Here is a 19526-nt window from a genome sequence, read left to right on the forward strand (position 1 = left end):
AGTGGAATTACGTTTTGTTTGTATATCAAACTGAAGAAACCGAAACTCTACCATTTATTAGAATGCTGAAGGAAAAATCAGTTGTGTTAGATTTTGAGGGATTTCGACACCAGAAAAACACATTTATAGTAAAAGAATTAGCTATAACAACTTCCGACTACAGTGATTCCCTAATTTTTCTACCTCCAGTTAATTTCAATTCCCTTCCAAAATCTGAACAAAAGCCTACAACTGGCTGACAAATTATTTGCACGGACTTCATTGGGATAGCGGTGATTATTTATACCTGAATTTGAACCAAATCATTCAAATTTTTGTCTTAAGAAACCCCAATGCTGTATTCTACGCCAAAGGAAAAGAAAAAGCTGATTTTTTATCCAAATATTTAGACCGCAAAGTTGTGAATCTTGACGATTTGGGCTGTCCACGAGTCGAACAATTATATTTCAAAAATTGTGTGAATTGTAACAAACACCTACCGCACCATAACTCTAAAAATCATTGTGCATTAAAAAAGTCGAAAGCGTTTTATGATTGGTTGAAAAATGAGTGTCAACAACGAGCGTCAGGGGAAAGTGGAGACATACATATCTCCAAAATCAGTTCTTTGTGCTTGGATGACACCAGAAAGTAATATAAAGATTTCATTGACCAGGATTGAACGCATTGATTGTAGAGGCCAAGTAGTTCAACGAAAAGAACAAGTTACACTTTCTGAAGAAGAGTTGTGCACTTTGAGGAGGTTCTTCCCCGTGATTGACCAATTCATCTACTTTCAACGATTCAAATACATCAGTAATGCTACCCAGCAAGCGCGGTCTTTGTCTTCCCAAGCTAGTCTTAGTGCCCAAACGTCAACCAGGAGTTCAAATGGATCTAACCAGCAGTGAACTACCCAATGAGATTCAAAAAATAATAAGAGAAGATTCTGTGAAGAAAATTGTGTATCATGCCAAAACTGATCATGTCCCAGCCAATTATGTTTTGGAAATGCACTATGATTTTAATGATGATAATAAACCGAGTGTCTATACAGGTTATACACGATATGAAATTTATTACTGTTCAGATGCTTAATTAAATTTTTTATATATGTATATATATTTTTCATTCTGCAAGTTCGAGAGTGAGAGAAAGCGGTAGGGAAATTGAAATGAATGACACAGTAGTTGACGAGACTGATGGAACTATAGTTACCGATTTTGTGTATGACGAAAATCATATGGAGAAAAAATCATGGAAATTTTGCAATAACGTGACTGTACCACGGTCTGAAGTAGTTTTCATGTCACAAATGGTGTTAATTCTGATTTTATTGGTTTTTTGTATCTTTAAACTTTCATTAACGCAGTTAACTTGTGAAGAAACCTCAGTTTGGTTCTCAATTTTATCGGGTTTAGTTGGTTATGTATTACCAAATCCAAGAATATGAATAAAGTTATTGATACATCTACGAGACTTTTTTTAGCCATCGTGGGCCCCTCGGGTTCTGGAAAAACAGAGCTGATATTCAAATTGTTGAAAGCAAAAACATTTTATCCCAAATTTCAAAGAGACCTATACTTTTACAAAGAGATTCAGCTTCTTTATAGTGAAAAATCCAATACCCACAGCATTGATCTAACTTTCATAAAATTCAATGGCTTTGACAGTTTGCGAAACCTTGAAAACATTCTTCTAGTTTTTGATGATTCATGCGAAGAAATCTATAACGATAAAGACTTTGTCAAACTTGCAACAGCAGGAAGACACCGAGGACTAGATGTAATATATGTTAAACATAATTTGTTCCAACAAAGCAGATGGTCTCGAACAATTGATTTAAACACATCACACATCATTCTGTTCAAATCGCCTCGTGATATTCAGCAACTTGATCATCTTGGAGGACAATTGAACAACACTAAATTTTTGAGAAACTGTTATCAGCTCGCTACAAAAGACACATACGGTCATCTTTTAATCGACTTGGATCCGCGTACATCCGATTGTTTGAGATATTGTTCAAACATTACACCACCTGGTCCCTCAATTTTTTACTTACCAATAAACCAGGCAGAGGTTACACCTCTCACAAATGAACGCGAAAAAATTATTTATTGTGCGGCACATGGTACAATTGAATCCCAGCCAGCTCCGAAGCTTCATTAGAAAAACAACAAATCCCCAAGTTATTTCAGTTATATGTGAATGTTTGCTCAATGTAGTCAATGGCAATGTACCTGTTAATATTCCAAACATTGAAAATTTCGAAGTGGCATACAAACTTTTAATCAGCCGAAAAACAAAACTTGAACGAAAACGAGCAAATATTCTAACGAAACAAGGTTTCAACTTGATCAGACTGATACTTTTATTCTGCTACAGATACTTACCATCAGCATAAAACATGGCAGCAGAAGAGTTTGTTTTAATTCCAAAACATACATATATCCGTGAGCAACCACATGCATCACAAGTGCTACTTAACAGTTCAATTAAACACAAAAAGCCCCAGTTATCTTACTTGAACCGCATGAGACCTCTAATACCCACGAAGCAAAACTCAGTATCGACTGAAACTCTTCCACTACCCCTTCCACCAACACCTCCCTCAACGCCTATTGTTGACCGTGGGGACCTGAGGCGACGTCCTTTTCCCTTCGTATTCCGGGTAAAAGAATGTCAGAGGCATTGCTCTCTCCCTGCCCGTCAACATCATGAAAGGACTGATGCCCGTAGTTGAGTGCTGTGTACTGTTGTAGGCTCCTACTACCTGTGGCAGGTATTTGTCCCAGTCCGTCATGTATCTTGAGCAGTACACCCCTAACATGTTGACCAGTGTCCTGTTTTGTCTCTCTACCAACCCATTGGTCTGTGGATGATAGGTTGTCGAGTGTGCTTGAGCAATGTGCGATCTCTTCATCAATTCTTTTGTCAAGTCCCCTACAAAAGCTTTGCCGTTGTCCGACTGGAAAGTCATTGGACAACCATACCGCGATATCCAATGCGTTATCAGATGATCACATGTCTCCTCGGCCGAGGCTGTTTGGCACGGGACCGCTTCCGCCAACTTTGTGAAGTGATCTATTATAACCAGTATCTGGTTATATCCCGACTCCGTCATGCAGATTTTTTGATGGTCTATCTGCACCACTTCATTGAACTCTGAGCTCTCAACGGACTTGAGGGGAAACTTCATCTTCCTTGGGTCTTTTACCTGGAGACATGCCAGGCAGGCATTCACCCATCTCTCGCAAGCTTTCCTCATTCCTGGCCAATCAAACCTGTGAAGTATCCTTTGTTGTACTTTGTCTATCCCCTGGTGGCCCATCTGGTCGTGCGATCTGAAAAGCACCTCCGTTTGATACAACTGTGGCAGTATGATGAGGTTGTGTTTGTGTAATATCTTCTCCTCATCTTTCCTCTTGCATGCTACCACCCCATCAGCTGTGTGGTAGAGTAAGTCTTTTTTCTCTTTGTAGAACTGGCTCAAGATCTTGTAGCTGTCTTCCTCGAGTTCCCCTTCTCCTTGACCCCCGACTGGATCCATTTGGAGAGGTTTCTTGTCATTTTGTCATTCTTTTGGGCTCTTATTAGGTCTGACAGCCTATATCTTGCCTTGACATGCTCCTTTAGCGCCATGATCTGTCCATTCATCTCACCAGGTTTGTGGATGTCATCATTCAGCTTCACGCATATCATCCTTTTCACGATTTTCATATCATCTTCTGGCACCAGATTTGTTCTGACGTTTGAGTTGCATAATAGTTCTCTGTATGGCTTCCTTGAAACCGCAATTCTCTCAAGTTCCTCACCACCTCGTATCTCCTGTATCTCCAGATTGTACGTTCCTGATGATGGATCCGTCTGTAACTCCCTGTCGTGGTGCCTTGTCTTCTCTTCCGCCAGTATCATGCACAGACTGTCCTGGTTTTCGCTGCTCTCATCCGAGTCTTCATCCCATCCTTCACGCTCCCCGGACAATTTTCCTTCTCCGGTTCCTTCTTCCGTGAACCTGGAACACTCCCCGGACTCTTGACCTGGTCCCAGGTGTTCAGTATCTTCCTTGAACGTCACTTTCTTTTTCCTAACCCTGGTCTGCTCCAGAATGTCTTCGGGGATTTTGTCAACTAGTGACCGCACGACATCTTTGCTGTCAGTGACGCTTCCTCTTGATGAGTCAGTATCGTTCACTGTCTCTTTTCTCCGAAGTATAGTGAATTCCGGTTTCTCTGTACCCTTCTCCTGGATCACGGGCTTATCATCTGATAGTTTCTCGAGCAACCTCATTAAGTCATCATCTATCTGTGCAGTTCCTGCTTCCACCTGGTTAAGATCATAGCCTTTTGCCTTGAGCGTCTCCTTCACTATCTTCGACTTGAGTATAATCTCAATCGGAGTCCTCTTGCTCTTCCTCAAGATGGTCTTCTCTGGAGGCTCTTTAGGCAATTCAGGATGATCTTCTATCGGTTTGCCTGACTTGTCCAGCCATCTCGTGAGTGGAAGACTGTCGTACGTTTCCTTGTCCATGAATGAGAAGCCATCTTTGATTTCAGGTCTGTCTGCTTCTCTTTGCTCTTGTCTCTCATAGAACTCCGTCTTCTTACTCAAGCTGTCGGCATTCTGATGTTTATCTCGCGTTCTATGCTCAATTATCATGTTGTATCCGTCCAGGCGAACTATCCACCTCCCAATGTAACTTTGGTCCATTGAGTACGTTTTCAGCCAGCTCAGTGCTCTGTTGTCGACTCGCAACTTGAATGGTTCACTGCCCAAGTATGCCCTGTATTTCTCGACAAAGGTAACCACCGCGAACATCTCAGCTTTCGGTGCTCCGTACTTCATTTCCGTGTCACTCAGGACTTTCCTCCCGTACGCTATTGGTCTCAAGACTGTCTTCCCATTCCATTCTTGTTCTTGGTGGAGAATCCCAGAAATCGCGACTACCGACGCATCCGTGTCCAGCACGTACATCCCTTTCTCAGTCGGCATATACAGTACTGGTGCCTCACATAGCTCTTTCTTTATCCTCTGGAATGACTCTTCTGCTGCGTTGTTCCACGTGAACTTCTTGCCCTTGTGTCTCATTAATTGTTGCATCGGGTATACCTTGTCTGCATAGCCTTTGATGAAATCTCTATAATAGTTAGCGAAACCCAGGAAGCTCATCAACTGGTGCTCTGTCTTCGGTGATTTCCAGGTCAGGACTGCTTCCACGGCGTCCGTATCAGGTCTGATGCCGTGCTTGTCTACCATCCTGCCCAAGTATTTTATTGAGTCCTTGAGTATCTCGCACTTTGATGGTTTACACTTTAGCCCCGACCTCTTCATGCATGCAAACACTTCGTCTAGTCTCTCAATGTGGTCTTCCAGTGTTGGCGTCGCTATTACCACGTCATCCACGTAGCACATTACCAGGTTGCCATACTTCTTCGTTACGCCTATCAGCGCGTGTGCCATCAACCGCTGAAACGTGGCTGTGGCATTGCAAAGTCCAAACGGCATCCGTTTCCATTGAAACAGACCCAACTCGCAGGCAAACCCTGTCTTGTCCCTGTCCTGTTTCCTTAGTGGTACTTGCCAAAAGGCTGAGCCTAAATCAAGAGTCGTAAAAAATTTTGCATCGCCTAACTTCGAGAGGCTCTCATCAATCCTAGGTATGGGATAGGCATCCTTCACCGTGACGGAGTTCAGGTATCGAAAGTCACAACAAAACCTCAACTGGTCGCCTTTCTTTTTGGCCATCACTACTCCACACGCCCACGGTGACTTGGATGGTTCTATCATGTCATACTCTAGTAACGTCTCGATCTCTTTTCTACACGCGTCCGATTTGTGTGGGGTCATGCGCCTCGCCCCCTCCCTGTGTGGTACCGCGTTTTCCTCAAGTTCTATTTCATGCTCAACGAAATTGCAACACCCGATATCCGCCTTATGCCTCGAAAAAACATCCTCGTTCCGCTCTAGTACGTCCTTGATGGCTTCGAGCTGTTCATCTTTCAGTTTGCCCCTCAAATGTTCAATCTCCGGCAGAACCGGTTTTTCATTTTGCATTTCATCTAGTGTGGGTCGCTCTGGAAAGTTCGAACAGCTCGAAAGACCATCATCCGTTTCTGACTTAAGTGATTTAATAAGACCTGAAGAATCTTTTATTTTCTGCAATCGTCTCAAGATACAAATTTTGTCCCTGTGATTGGGAAAATCAACAACTTCATTTTGTTTTGAGTTCTCAATTGTTTCATATCGAGTTTTAACCGGTAAAGCATATCCCTGTTTCCTCCCTCTCTGTATCGTGATCGGTATATCAAGGGTATTCAACAAGACACTGACGCAGAGGCCGCTCTTCGTTATCGAAAATGATCTTCCTAAAACAGCAGCACTTTGACTATTAGGATTCGGAACTATGCACACTTGCTTGTTGTCACTTAGTTCATTGTAATTTTTCATCCTCAAACTTACGATTGCCGCTTCATTAGCTTTTAGCCTCACCCTCCTACTCAAGAATACCGGTGCTTTGTTTTCATTTACCATTATTAAATTTACCGGTTTGATTGCGTACCTCCTATCCGGGTTCCGTATCCTGAACATTGCGTTATTTAAATCAATCGTTACGTCGAAATTCCTGATGAAGTCTCTGCCCAAAATGAATTGTTCAGATTCATCTAGGTTTTCTACCACGATAAAGCTCATCCACAGGTTACGTTCCCCCAAATTGAGGGCTATTATCGGCGTCCTGCCCAGCACCCGTAGGGCCCCTTTGTTTGCAGCTGACAGCCGTATTCTCGATTCTATCAAGTCACCTTTGTCAAAGCCCATCTTCTCCCAAGTTTCGATTGGTATAACGCTCAAGACTGCTCCCGTGTCAAGCAACCCACGCAACTGAGTCTTTTTGCCACTTATATCCAGCACGTGCCCTGTCACATCTGCCTCCGTCCCGATGTGCATTGCATCTTCCTCAAGCATGGCGCAGTGTCCAATCGATCTCACTTTCAATTCTTCTTTCCCTACGTAGATTTGTCCAATTAGGTCTTCGTCACATGTTATCATCGTCTTGGTATAGATGTTAATCCCATCTATATTTAGCATCACCTCGTGTGGACCGTAAGCTTCAGTATATCTGCTATCAACACGTACCGACTTGCTGCCCCCTCTCATGAGTAGTGCTCTCAGTGCTCTAGAAGTCGTTTGTGGGCTTATACCACTCAAATAGTCTGCATACACGTCAATGTGCATTATCGTCTGGTCGCTCGGCTCGCCCAAGTTTCTGGTTACCTCGTGGCCGCCCACTGTGATTATCGACATTATCCTTGCCCCGATTTTCGATATGCCAAAAGGTTTACCTGTCACCATTTTCACAGTATTGCAATTCCCTGTCTTCGTTGAGCCTGGTACAGCCTCTGGTATTTGTTTCGATCCGGTTAATGCTTCGTTAAAATTCTGTCTTTCTATCTCCAGCTTTAGTCGTTGCTCTATTTCTTTTGCAGCCAGATCCTGTTTCACTTTGGCAATTGCTTCCGTCGCCGCTTTCTCATAATTTATCTCTAGAGAGTTCCCTGCCGCGGATTCTATGGCATCATTAACATGTGATACAGCTTTCACTGTCTTCGTCGGCAATTCCGTGCTTGGTGCTCCTAAGTTCCTCGATTCAAATTCGTTTTGCCTGTTCCGCTGATTCTGCACCGCCGCTAATGCCAACTTATGTTTAGGGTGACTCTGGTCCTTGACCGCTTCCCAGAACAAGGGACAATCCATTCGGAAGTGCCCCTCCTGGTTACAGAAGAAGCATCTTGCGCCTATCTTGATGATTAAGCCACTATAGTACTCGTGTTCCTCCATCTGGCTCATGTCCTCCTCATCTGGTGCATATCCTAGACTCTTCATGCCTTGTTTGTATGTTGTGCAGTCAGCCACGTGGTGATCCGCCGACCCGCAGTTCGCGCATGATCTGCGCTTGTCCATGTCATCTCTAGGTTTGTACCATGACGACCTCTGCGGTTGACTTCCCCCTTGCGTGTTCCTGTTTTCTGAATACGAGTATTTCTTGGGTTTCATCAGCATGTATTCCCTTGATTTCTGTCTCATTTCTTCTGGGGTTGGTGCGCTGTCTTTCGACAATGTGTAGTATGTTGCTAACATTGTCCTTAAGTCGTCACTTTTTACCCCATCAATGAACTTCGAGGCAATGCTAAAGTTTCTTCTGTTTGTCGACTCCTCTGGGTCACTCCTTCTTCTCAAGCTCTCGAGATCATCTAGGAACCGATCTATTGACTCGTCGTCCCTCTGCCTTCTCTTTTCAAATCGCATCATCGCTTGGTGACCCTTCATGCCTGACCCGAATCGATTCAGCAATATCTCGAAGATCTTGTCCGCGGTATCGCGTTCTTCTTCTTTCTTCGCAACCACGCATTTTAATGCTGTGCCTTCTAAATTGCTGAGTATGGCTGTGCATGCTTGTCTTTCATCGTTCAAGTTGTCTTGCTCTAGATGTAATCTCATCACTTCCACCCACGTGTCAATGCATCCATCTGAGTCGTCTTTGAATTCTTTTGGCTTCTTGAATGTTTTTCTTGATTTCCCATCTCTCCTATCGCTCGAGTTAGTGTTCCTCGTGGCGAAGGCCTCTAGAGTCCTGTTCATCATCTCCCAAGTGTTTGCCCATGTCATAGCATCCGGACCTGCGTTGCTGTTAGCTGTTGAGTCCCCCGGACCAGTCGTTGTACTTGACATTCCATTCGTCATGATTGTTTTAGCAGCTGTTGGTGCTATGCTCACCGTATCCCGGGTTAAGGGCAACGGTGTCGATTGCCGTTTGTTCCTTTGTGGTTCCACAAAGTCAACTCTGGTGCCTTGCGCGCGATCCGCTGCCGGTCTTTCTTGTGAGGTAGAATTACTCAAGATTGCATCCAATTTCGCCTGTATTGCACACGAACTCTCGGCCTGATTTTTGCTCATTGTGTCCATTCTCTTTTCCAGGCTACCTAATTGGCTGTTGACATCATCATATCGGTTTTTTAACTGTTGCAAATCTTTTTTGATGTTCTTATCTCGTTCTTCATTGGTGGTTTCTACATTATCTGACAATTCCTTGAGTCTCTCTTCTGTTGCCTTGGCCAGGTTAAAATAACTATCCAGATACTCGTTTTTGTTGTATCTTAATTCTTTTCTTATCACTTCTCTGTCCTCTTCGCTGTGCTTCAGCTTTTTGTCGATCTGATTCAGTTTCGCCATCAAGTCACCTAGCTCAAGAGTAGCCTCTTCATGGTCAGCCGTCGGTTTTTCTTCGGCCGTCGCTTCTGCTCTAGTTTGTCCCTCTCTCGGATTGGCTTCTGTCGTCTTCGTGCTCACTGTTCCAAATGTTCGTGCTCTTTCAGCTTTTGGTTCTTCAGTCACGTTCTCTTTCGTTTTTATTCCGACCATCATCGCCAACCTTTCTGTAAAAGATGTCTTTTTCACTTGAGAGTCTTCTTTCACCGATTCTTCGGTGTTGCCTATTGCATCTTCCACGTTGTCTATTGGTGAGAATTCTATGGGTTTCGAGTTTGGTTCTTCTGCATTGGGCATTGGAGTTGACTCCGTCGCTATTTTCCTTGTTTCATCAACACTTTGATCAGGTGTCTCTAGATCAATCTCGATGGTGGGTTCTACTCGTTCCCCTTCCATGCCCTCTCTTGCTCTGTTCTCCGCTGTACTCCTTGTGCTGACCATGTTAACTGAAAAGTTCTTCTTTGTTATCTTTGGGCCCATTGATGTTGTTTTGCGTAGCGACGAATTATACTTTGCTTCGGTAGGTCTTTTTTCAGCTACCGGTACCCTGCTCCGCCTCATTATTTCTATTTACAATTGCTTTTATTTACAATTTTACTATATACACAATCCTATTCTAAGAATAAAATCTTTCGGGAAGGAAGAAAAAAATATATACAACGTGGTGAAAACCTTGTTTCAGTTCTCTTTATTAACTTTTCGAGAAACTTTCCTTATTTGTGGTCTCAACCGTATCTGGTTCCAATTAGTCTTGTTCTATCTTAATTCTGTCTTAAAACACTTCTTGTAATTTTACTTCAATTTTTACACTGTCCCAATACTTCCAATTGCCGCCCCTACTCTTCTTTGTACCGTCCCAGGCTTCTTTCTCCTGTCCCAAGACTGTTCGGTACCGTCCCAGTACTTTCCGGCCGTGTCCCAAGACTCTTGTCCAAGACTACTGTCCCAAGGCTAGTGTCCCAAGACTACTGTCCCAAGACTACTGTCCCAAGATTAGTGTCCCAAGACTAGTGTCCCAAGACTAGTGTCCCAAGACTACTGTCCCAAGACTACTGTCCCAAGACTAGTGTCCCAAGACCCTGTCCCAAGACCCTGTCCCAAGACCCTTGTCCCAAGACCTTGTCCCAAGACCTTGTCCCAAGACCCCGTCCCAAGACCTTGTCCCAAGACCTTGTCCCAAGACCCTGTCCCAAGACCTTGTCCCAAGACCCTGTCCCAAGACCCTTGTCCCAAGACCCTGTCCCAAGACCTCGTCCCAAGACCTTGTCCCAAGACCCTGTCCCAAGACCCTGTCCCAAGACCCTTGTCCCAAGACCTTGTCCCAAGACCTTGTCCCAAGACCCTGTCCCAAGACCCTTGTCCCAAGACCCTGTCCCAAGACCCTGTCCCAAGACCACTGTCCCAAGACTGTACTGTCCCAAGACTGTCCCCAGACTGCTCTGTCCTAAGACTTCTTCGGCACTGTCCCAAGACTGTTGACAAGTGTCTGGGTGGTGGGACTTCTTCCCTCTTCGTTATGGGGACTTCTTGATTCGCCGTACCTTGTACCACCACTCAAGCTCTAGTAAAATGTTCCCAAAATCCTCTCTTAAAAACCAAATGCTGACCCCCCTTTTTCTTATTTCTCTTTTTGGCTACCTCTATTTCAATGTTCCAAGTAACTTGAGACCAAAACCTGTGCGCAGGTATCTTGTGATCACCTGTTCGTACAAAATTTTAACACAAATCCTCACCAAAATGCAACAAAAATCTAAGCAAGAAAAAGTAATAAAAACAGAAAGATGAGCCCACCTAAAATTCAAAGGTGACAAATGTCTACCTTCTATCGAAAAAAATGTCTTGTACCTAATTGCCACGCGTTTCCTTCCCCCCTGCTAGCGATCTTATGGGGTATTACAAAAACTGTCTATGTCCCTTCCCCCCTACCAATCCGACCAGGGTACCTTCCTTAACTCGAGTTCAAATTTCGATATCCACCTAATATTACCAACGCGTGTTAATGTCTAATGTAACTAAGTCAACGATGTCGATTAATTAGTTACTCTAATTTCCCCCTTTTTACAATTTACAACCGCCAACCTCTAACTTAACCAGCCCCCCTTCTAACCTCCCCCCTTTTTAGCCCCCCTTCTTAAGCCTAAAATTACCTTAAGCGCCGGGTGCTAAACCTCTCAAGAGAAAACCGTAGACCTGTCTCCAGGCCTGCTCAAGTAAAAACGTTCCTCAAAACCGGGGGATGTCGCTTATCCTATTTTACACTTATCTCCTATAATGTAATGTGGATTTTAACGATACCCGTTCTGCCCAACTTGAGAACTCGAGAATTGCCAAATCCTTCTTGGCTGCTTTCCCACTCGACTGGTCACCTGTTCCAGTCCAGTCTCCTATTGGTTCAGCTCAAGTGTCCCTGAACCACTTTCCCACTCGGCTGGTCACCTCTTCCAGTCAAGTCTCCTATTGGTCCAGCTAAGTTCCAAGCTGTCTGAAAACCCTTGACAACGCCCCACTTCGGGCACTTTATTCAGTTTACTGGTTTAAATTGCTAGGTTGATCGAAACGATCGAACTTGTAAAACAGTATGGGTATACTATTTAATTAATATAAAGGTTTGATCCAACTAATCTGGTGTCAAAGTCACTGTCTTTTTTCGTTTTATGGTTTTTGTTCCTTTTTCTATTCTTTTTTGGTTTTTGTTTTGCTTTCTGTCTTTTTGCTCGTGTTTTTGTCCCCCTAGTTGCCCCCCTTTACTCGGTTAGCTAAGCCTCGTTCGGAGAGCGTACCAGGAAATTTTCTCGAGTTTTCTTAAAAAGCTATCACGGTACAACCGGAAGGTTTGCACGTTCCTGTCGAACCGTACCGCCGGTACTCTAGAATGGGCATTCAGCCCGAAGCTGTCTCAAGTGGGTTCGACTCCGTAGTCTTGATGTCGTAAACACCCAGGAGCGCCATAAAAACACTATGTAACATTCGTCTACTGCAGTCACACATGAGGCTTAAGAAAAATAGGCCCTATAACCACTGGCTCAAGGGTCAGGGACACCATCTCTTGTGTTTTTCTACCTCAAGAACGGTCGGAGCCAGTTCGGTTCGTTTGTGACATGAGACTACGACCCGTTACAGCTTAAAGGCTACTACTAAAATATCCCCCCACTCTAGAATTAGAAACGTCCCCATACTTAGGTCTCTAGATACCCAAAATACATGAACGCCGTTAAAAACCGGGTTGGAACAATCCGTTAAGTTACTTTTTATTAGACAGTGGAACTTTGATCCATTTCAGATGGATCAACCTAAAACTCGCCTTACCTCAACATAACAATTATAAAACACACTCTAGAAATTTAAATTAGTACTCACATTGTAGCACGCTCAAGAAAGGGAAGTACTTCAGTCGGTAATCAAATGGGTGAGCAACTCTAGAATTAACTAAGATAACTAGATGAGTTCAATGTTTATCAGTTTTAATGGCAGAGATAAGTTTGAACTCTAGAATGAAGTTTTATGTGGACCATTGGGACACTCAAGCTATCCACCTTTCCGTCGAAGGTTCACTCTGGTCCAGTTCGAATAATTGTTCTCTCGGGAATACTCTGTCTTCTATTTCAGATAGGACAGCTCTACTCTTGTTCACTACCGATTTTTCTTGCAACTTTCCCGCGTTTTTCACTCGAGCGTTCTGACTTCTCTTTTCTGATTTTCAGTTATCGCGAGAAAATCGTGCATGACAGGTTCCATTCGAAATTTTGAAAAACTAAATTTCACTCCAAAATCAAGTGTTTTTTGCTTCTCTCAAGGTCAAACTTCCGAATATGACCGACTGGCACAAACACAGAATTGGCGGAAAGCTGGCCAGGACCGACCAATTATTTTTCAACAACACAGAAATCGAATTCAAGGATTCGTTTGAATACTTAGGCATAGTGCTATCCCCTAAATTGACAGGTTCCAAGCACCTGGAACATCTCAAGAAAAAGCCTATGCTGCCTCTTGCTCTATACAATCCAAAGTCCAACTCAGAAAAATTTGTTTGAAGTCCTCGGTTAGACTCTATGAGAGCGTCATATTTTCATCTGCTTCTTACTTTATCGATGTTTTCAGCGATGTGTTATCACAGAAGGAAAGAGACGAACACTCTACCAAAGTGGCTGGGTTTTGTTTCAAGAAATGGATCGGAATAAGTATTTATAGCAGAACACACAAAATTTTGCATTTTTTGTTCAATAATGACTTTTTGGGCTTACAAAACTGTAGTCCTGCGCACAGGAGAGAAAGAGGTATTTTTTACAGCAATGGTTTTCATCATGTTTTATGTCATAAAGAGCGCTGTTACGAATCTGCGGACGATGAGACATGTAGTTGCAAGTACTGCGGTTGTGTGATTATCTCAGATTTGCACCTTGACACTTGTGTCGGTTTCTCACAACAAAGAACAATCTAGCAAAAAGTCAGGGAAATTTACAGGTTGACACTTGATCCATGAGCGGTACCGATATTGGAAGTGGAACTGAATTTAAAAAATTTTTTCCACTTTTTGTCTCATTGAGATGTTGAATTCACATAATATTATTAGATTTTTGTTAGAGCGAATTTCGTCCTTGCAAAATAGTTTGAGGTGTGAAACATCTACTTAAATAATTAACGCGTTCACAGTAAACGCTTTCACTAGAAGATATCAGAGATTGTTAATTAGAAAAAAAGTTAAGACTATTTTTGCTTAGGGCGAGTTGGTCTTTGCTATACGTGATTACCTGATTTTCATTTTCGCGTTTACTTGACTTTTAGCTATGAACGAATAGAGTCTTGCATGTTGAAAATTGTGTTTTTCTTAAGGTGCTCACGTGATTAAAATGAGTGATACAATGAGTGATTAAAAATCTCATTTGATTTTCAGATGAATATGATTGACGATGTGTGATGCCTGCTGAGGCTGTCCACGGTTAGTAAAAATATCTGTCCAGTGTTGTTAAAAATATATGTCCACGGTTAGTATTTTAATTGAAAACCATTGAGTTTTTGCCAGAAAAGTTATAACATGATCATTTTTAGCAGAATCGGTTTTAAAAAATGTGATTGACAAATGTAGGGACGCCGTTTAGTCTGGTTCAAGACAATTATTTTACGGTTACTCAGTAATATTTTTTTTGCGCTGTAATATGTTCTATCTGTGCTGTAATCGAGGAGGGTAGATTTTAATTGACAATTCTCTTGATGCATTAAAATAGACTTGATTTATTCATAAAATTTTGTCGATGTATTTATATAGCGTTGGTATGGCCCTATCCAACCTGTGCACGTACCGTCGCATGACGGAAGGGCCCATTTTATTTGACCCCCCCCCCCCCCTTTTTTTAGAATCTCTACAAATTTCGACTTATCTAATTGAATTATTGTATTGTGGTCTGGTAAAAGGTCGGTCTAGTAAATGACCTTCGTGTCCGGAAAATAAGACGACAGCCGCTTTTGGTGTGCTTAAAGACGACGCTACACACAAATTCCCAATTTTTAATTCTCAATTTTTAATTATCAGTAATATAAAATACGTAATTTCGACCAGCTTATTTAACATGTTTTAACGCTCATTTGTTGTCTTAAAGGCCTGTCGTCTTATTAACCTAGCATTAGAGACCTAGCTCCAGATTCAGTGTATGCTCATATGTATGCAGATGCGGTGTATGCTTATGAAACATTCTATTAAGCGTGAAATTCAGTTTATTTGACGGTCCGTGTCGCCCACCCGTGACCCTGAAAATAGACTATTCTGATTCGTCAGAGAAATGAACTCATACGCAAAGCAGAAAAACAGCCGTAATTAATCAGCTGCCCGAGCAGAAACTGTTTTTCATTGTCAGCGTTATCCGATCGGAAAAAAAGATATTTTTTCCGACTAGTAATTTGTTTAACAAAATCACTTGAATCATTGATAAAATTCGAAAAATTAAATTTAACTACTGAATCACTAGTTGCTTATACAGTGATCTTCAGTAGTTGCATTAGTAGTTTTGATATTGCAGTTTTTTCCTGAAAAAAAAACCATATTTTGGTCTATTTGTCGGCTGAGGTTATGATTTTTTCCAGAGCATGAGCTTTATGCAGGCTCAAGCTATTATTTCTAAACTTGGTAGTCATTTTGATTGATTCTTGTTATTTGTAATTTAAATAGGGTACTACTATGATAGTTGTCCCTTGAAAATAACCAGTTCCCTTGCGAATAAGACACATAGGGCTCTGAAATGTTAAACAATTATGATTTTGCCATTCAGAAAGATGTCGCAGTATATTTTCAAACAAATTTTAACTTAATTCGTAGAACCTCCCCCCTCAACATATAAGGTAGAAAATTGCCAAAATCGGATTTTGATGACAAATAAGCCATTCCAAGTATGGTTTTTAAACCATAAAATAAGTTGAAGCGAGCATATTTCTTGATATAAAAATTATAGTAAATACAATTTTTAATCTGAAAGGTTTCTGACTCAACATATTTCGCCAGATTTTTGAAATGAATAAATTATAAACAAACTAGTTTTCAAAATCATAACATGCGAAATGCATGCGTGACCTGTCTATCATAGTTGCTTTTTCGAGGGACCACTCATAGTAGTACCTTCAATAGCTCTGACTCGATATTTTTCCTGTTATTTTGTTTAGCTTAAAAGTTTTTTTTTAGGGTTGAATAGTTTCGGACGTTGTAATATTGACATAGACACCTCAAATTGCGTCATCTTTAGGGTAATAAAAGGTTTTGAGGGGAATATGTGGTTCGTTGTGGGGTGATATAAAAAAATTTCAAGAGCCTCGTCCTCTATTTGTTTGACGAATCTGACAAAAAGTCAACAGCCGTCAATTTGGAATTGAATATTTCATTTAGAACAAAAAATTTACTACCAAGCAATAGTAGTAGTATTTGAGACTTTTAGAGAGTTTTCTCCCCAAGATTTATGAGTCCCATTATTTTCATACTTATTCACATCAAGTATGAGTTTCAAGTGTTTTCCAATTGTTACAATGGATGCACTTGCAGACATTTCTCCGCGTACATTTGTTTAGAATTTGCTGTCAAAGTACTCCCAGTAAAGCTGGCTCATCAATTTGTTTATCAAGTTGTTTTCGTACTTTTCGTAGTTTTTGATGTTAATGTTGTGTACTACTTAAGTTCTATGGAAATAATGGTTTTCAATGGTTTTGATAAGTCTGTTATAGTTGACTATATTTCTGTTATTGTTGACTACATGTTCGCCAATGCTCTATTGACGTGTTTTCTCATCGTTACAGGTTTGAACGCTGATGGATATGTCATATTTGGAAGAAAATTTAAGTATAATTATGAAAAAAGATAGTTCTTTTCGACGTAAAGGCTTAATGGTAATAATTTGAGTTCTAGTATTCTTTTCTTCTTTGTAACCAAAGTCAACGTTCAGTATCTACTTCGTGGCCATTACTTGTACACGCTCAAATTTCAACGTAATTTCGCTACTTGGTGACTGAGCTTGTGAGCAGTAAATTTTTATTGGGATTGCGTACCCTGTTTATCAGTTTATTTGGTGCCTCATCAACACACCGAATATATTTATCGTTTTAATTGGAAGAAGTCCTAGTTGCGTTTTGTGCAGGTCTTTTTCGTCGCAATTTTCGTTCCATGTTTTGGAATTAAAATGAAGCCCAAGTCTTTTGGGTCAGTTTTTGGTAGCAGTTCACTTACTCGATTAGGTTGATAAATTTTTCCTAAGACGTAGCTAGTTGATTTTACTTGTATTTGTTTTGTAGAAATTTCAAGGCACTTTTTTATGGAGTTCATGAGCTCCGTTGACTAAGCCAACTTCATTCAGAGCAATCAGTTTAAAATCATCAGCAAAACTGTAGTTTTCCAGCTGAGGGATTGCGTCTGGTAAATTATTTTTTTTAAATGAGAAAAAGTTAAGGTCCTAGTTTATCTGGTTTCTATCGGATCGAATAAGTCGTTTTCAATTGTTCTCGGTTATCAAGATAAGAGGCCAGGAGTTTGCAATAATTTTGCTCCCAATCCAAAGTTTTTAAGAGTCGATGAACGTAGTTCAGACTCTTATATAAGTCGCGATGATTTTTTTTTTAGTTGCTCAGGAAAAGTCTTGAAGTTTGTGCAGGCTCAAATTTACTTTTTCGTGGTTTTGAGGTTTTTTTTTTAAATTTCAGTTCATTTCCTGGGTTAAAAGGAAGGCAAACTCCTCTATCAAACAACGAAAGTTACAAAGTCACGAAAAACGTGATTGACTGCTAGTTTCGAAAATGGATTTTAAATGATTTCCCGTATCGAAAATGGAATTTAATTGAATGGAATGTTTTTCCCCGTGAACATATTGTGAACAGAATTTGCCCCTGATGGTTTTCGATAATTTTGATGACGATTTCTACATTGATTTAGATTTTTTGCCAGACTGTTTTTCAAAGCATTGACTTCTGATTTTTATCACTGAGATTCGCCGGAGTTTAGAATGAAAACTTGGTTGATAAACAATAAGTAAATTGTTTTCTGGTTAGATGCTTTGTTAATTTGAGTTAGATTGATACTTGGTTTCTGATATAGACTTGGTTTAGGAATCTTGTCCCGATAGATCATGAGAATATGTAGAATCAGATTTTCTAACAAACAGTAGTGATAGCAGAAATAGGAATGAAAAAAGCACGCTCAGCGTGGTATTGACAAAAGAGGTTAGCAGTGACCTTGGTTAATATAATTAGTGTCTTTTGCAGTATGACTGCAAAAGAACAAATAACTTAGGAGGTACCGAAGGTCGCCTCACGACATACAAATACTTAATAGGAACAAAAAATTTACGAGGTACCGAAGGTCGCCTCACGACATTCCCCGCGGGGAAAAATTTTGAAAAGCTTCAAAATTAAAAATAAATAAACTGCACTTAGACGAGCAAATGAATCGATAGCCCCCCTATCCCACACAAATGCGTACAGTAAGGCACAATAATAAGGTGAAGAAAAGTTTTAGCGAAGTTTGAACAATTGGGCGAGTTTTAAGAGTTTTTCTTTTCCATAATTCACTTTGTTTCTTGGCAAATAAGGTCAATCCATGCCCGTGGTTTCCCTTCTATGAGTGACTGAAGACGACGTCTGAGTGGAAGATTGAGGCGGAAAACGATCGCGAATAAGTTGTTTCCGTGGTGACGATATAGACACAGTTTGCGTATTTGAGGGCATTATCTGTTCCTCCGTGACTGGTATAAGAGGTGAAGCCAATGTCGTCGTTGAGGGCAATATTTGATCCTCCTCTACAAATTTTACTGAATGCCGCAACGGATCGCCGAAAAACTGAGTTGGCTTTTTGCTGCGGTGAGACGTCCTGACCGACTCTGCATCGTCAACTACTGGTTGAGCAGGTAGTGAAAGTGAAGGGTAGGAGGAAGGCAGATCTGATGACGCTGAATGAGGAGGGTGATTCGAATCCTTAGATACTTCTTTTTCCGGCGACGAAACTGTTATATCAGGACTAGATGTACTAACTTCCGGAGGCTCCATAGGACGAGTATGCGAGGACGAAACAGCACGATGTAGTGTCCCCGGTTGAGGCGAAATGAACGACGCGACTGGTTGTTGAGTAGAGTCCACATTGCGTGAGTGAGTGGCATGAGTGGAGGAATGGGGCGTCGACGTCGAGGCAAACTGACGAGCAAAACGAACCGGAGGCGAGTCACACTGAAACCTCTGGCGTTTTCCTGTATTAACCGAATCGCGAGTCACCTGGCGATCGTTGTTTGACCCAATAGAACTTTCACTGGAAGTGTCAACAGTGAGATCCACCATCGGAGTGGATAGAGAGGGATTGCTTGGGCGTTGTTCCAGTAACACAGGCTGCAACCGCGTGACAGGTCGTTTAGCCGCTCCTCGAGAAGTTGAGCTTGTATCTTGGGCGCGATCACCTATAGTGTTCGGGGCAACTAAAATGGCAGATCGATAATTAGCTTTAAGACACATATGATTTTTCCTGTAGACTTTTCCTTTATCGGTAATATAAGTATGATCCGTAACGCGAACAATCTTAAACTTGGTTAACTTATACAGAGGTTTCCCCGATTGGCGATCAATAATTTTTCTAAAGACCTCAACTCGACCAGGATCAGACAGTAAAAGGTTTTCTAATTTACTTGTTCTCGAGAGACGAGTAGGTTGCACAATTGGTGCCCGCCTGGAATTGACTTGCGTCCCCGGAGGTGAGGCAATTACTGAAAAACGAAGAGTTTTGCTATTGAGGCCAGATTTGAGGGAATGGGCGAGGTCCGAATGCCGGGTTG

General features: G+C 41.6%; 1 protein-coding gene across 1 annotated transcript in view; it reads left to right on the top strand.

Annotated features, from left to right (window-relative positions):
• Positions 1 to 19526, top strand: part of LOC134839562 (uncharacterized) — a 239426-nt gene that overhangs the window by 193503 nt on the left and 26397 nt on the right. The window lies entirely within an intron of this gene.

The sequence above is a fragment of the Symsagittifera roscoffensis genome, chromosome 2, assembly GCF_963678635.1.
Source record: "Symsagittifera roscoffensis chromosome 2, txSymRosc1.1, whole genome shotgun sequence".
Taxonomy (NCBI): domain Eukaryota; kingdom Metazoa; phylum Xenacoelomorpha; order Acoela; family Convolutidae; genus Symsagittifera; species Symsagittifera roscoffensis.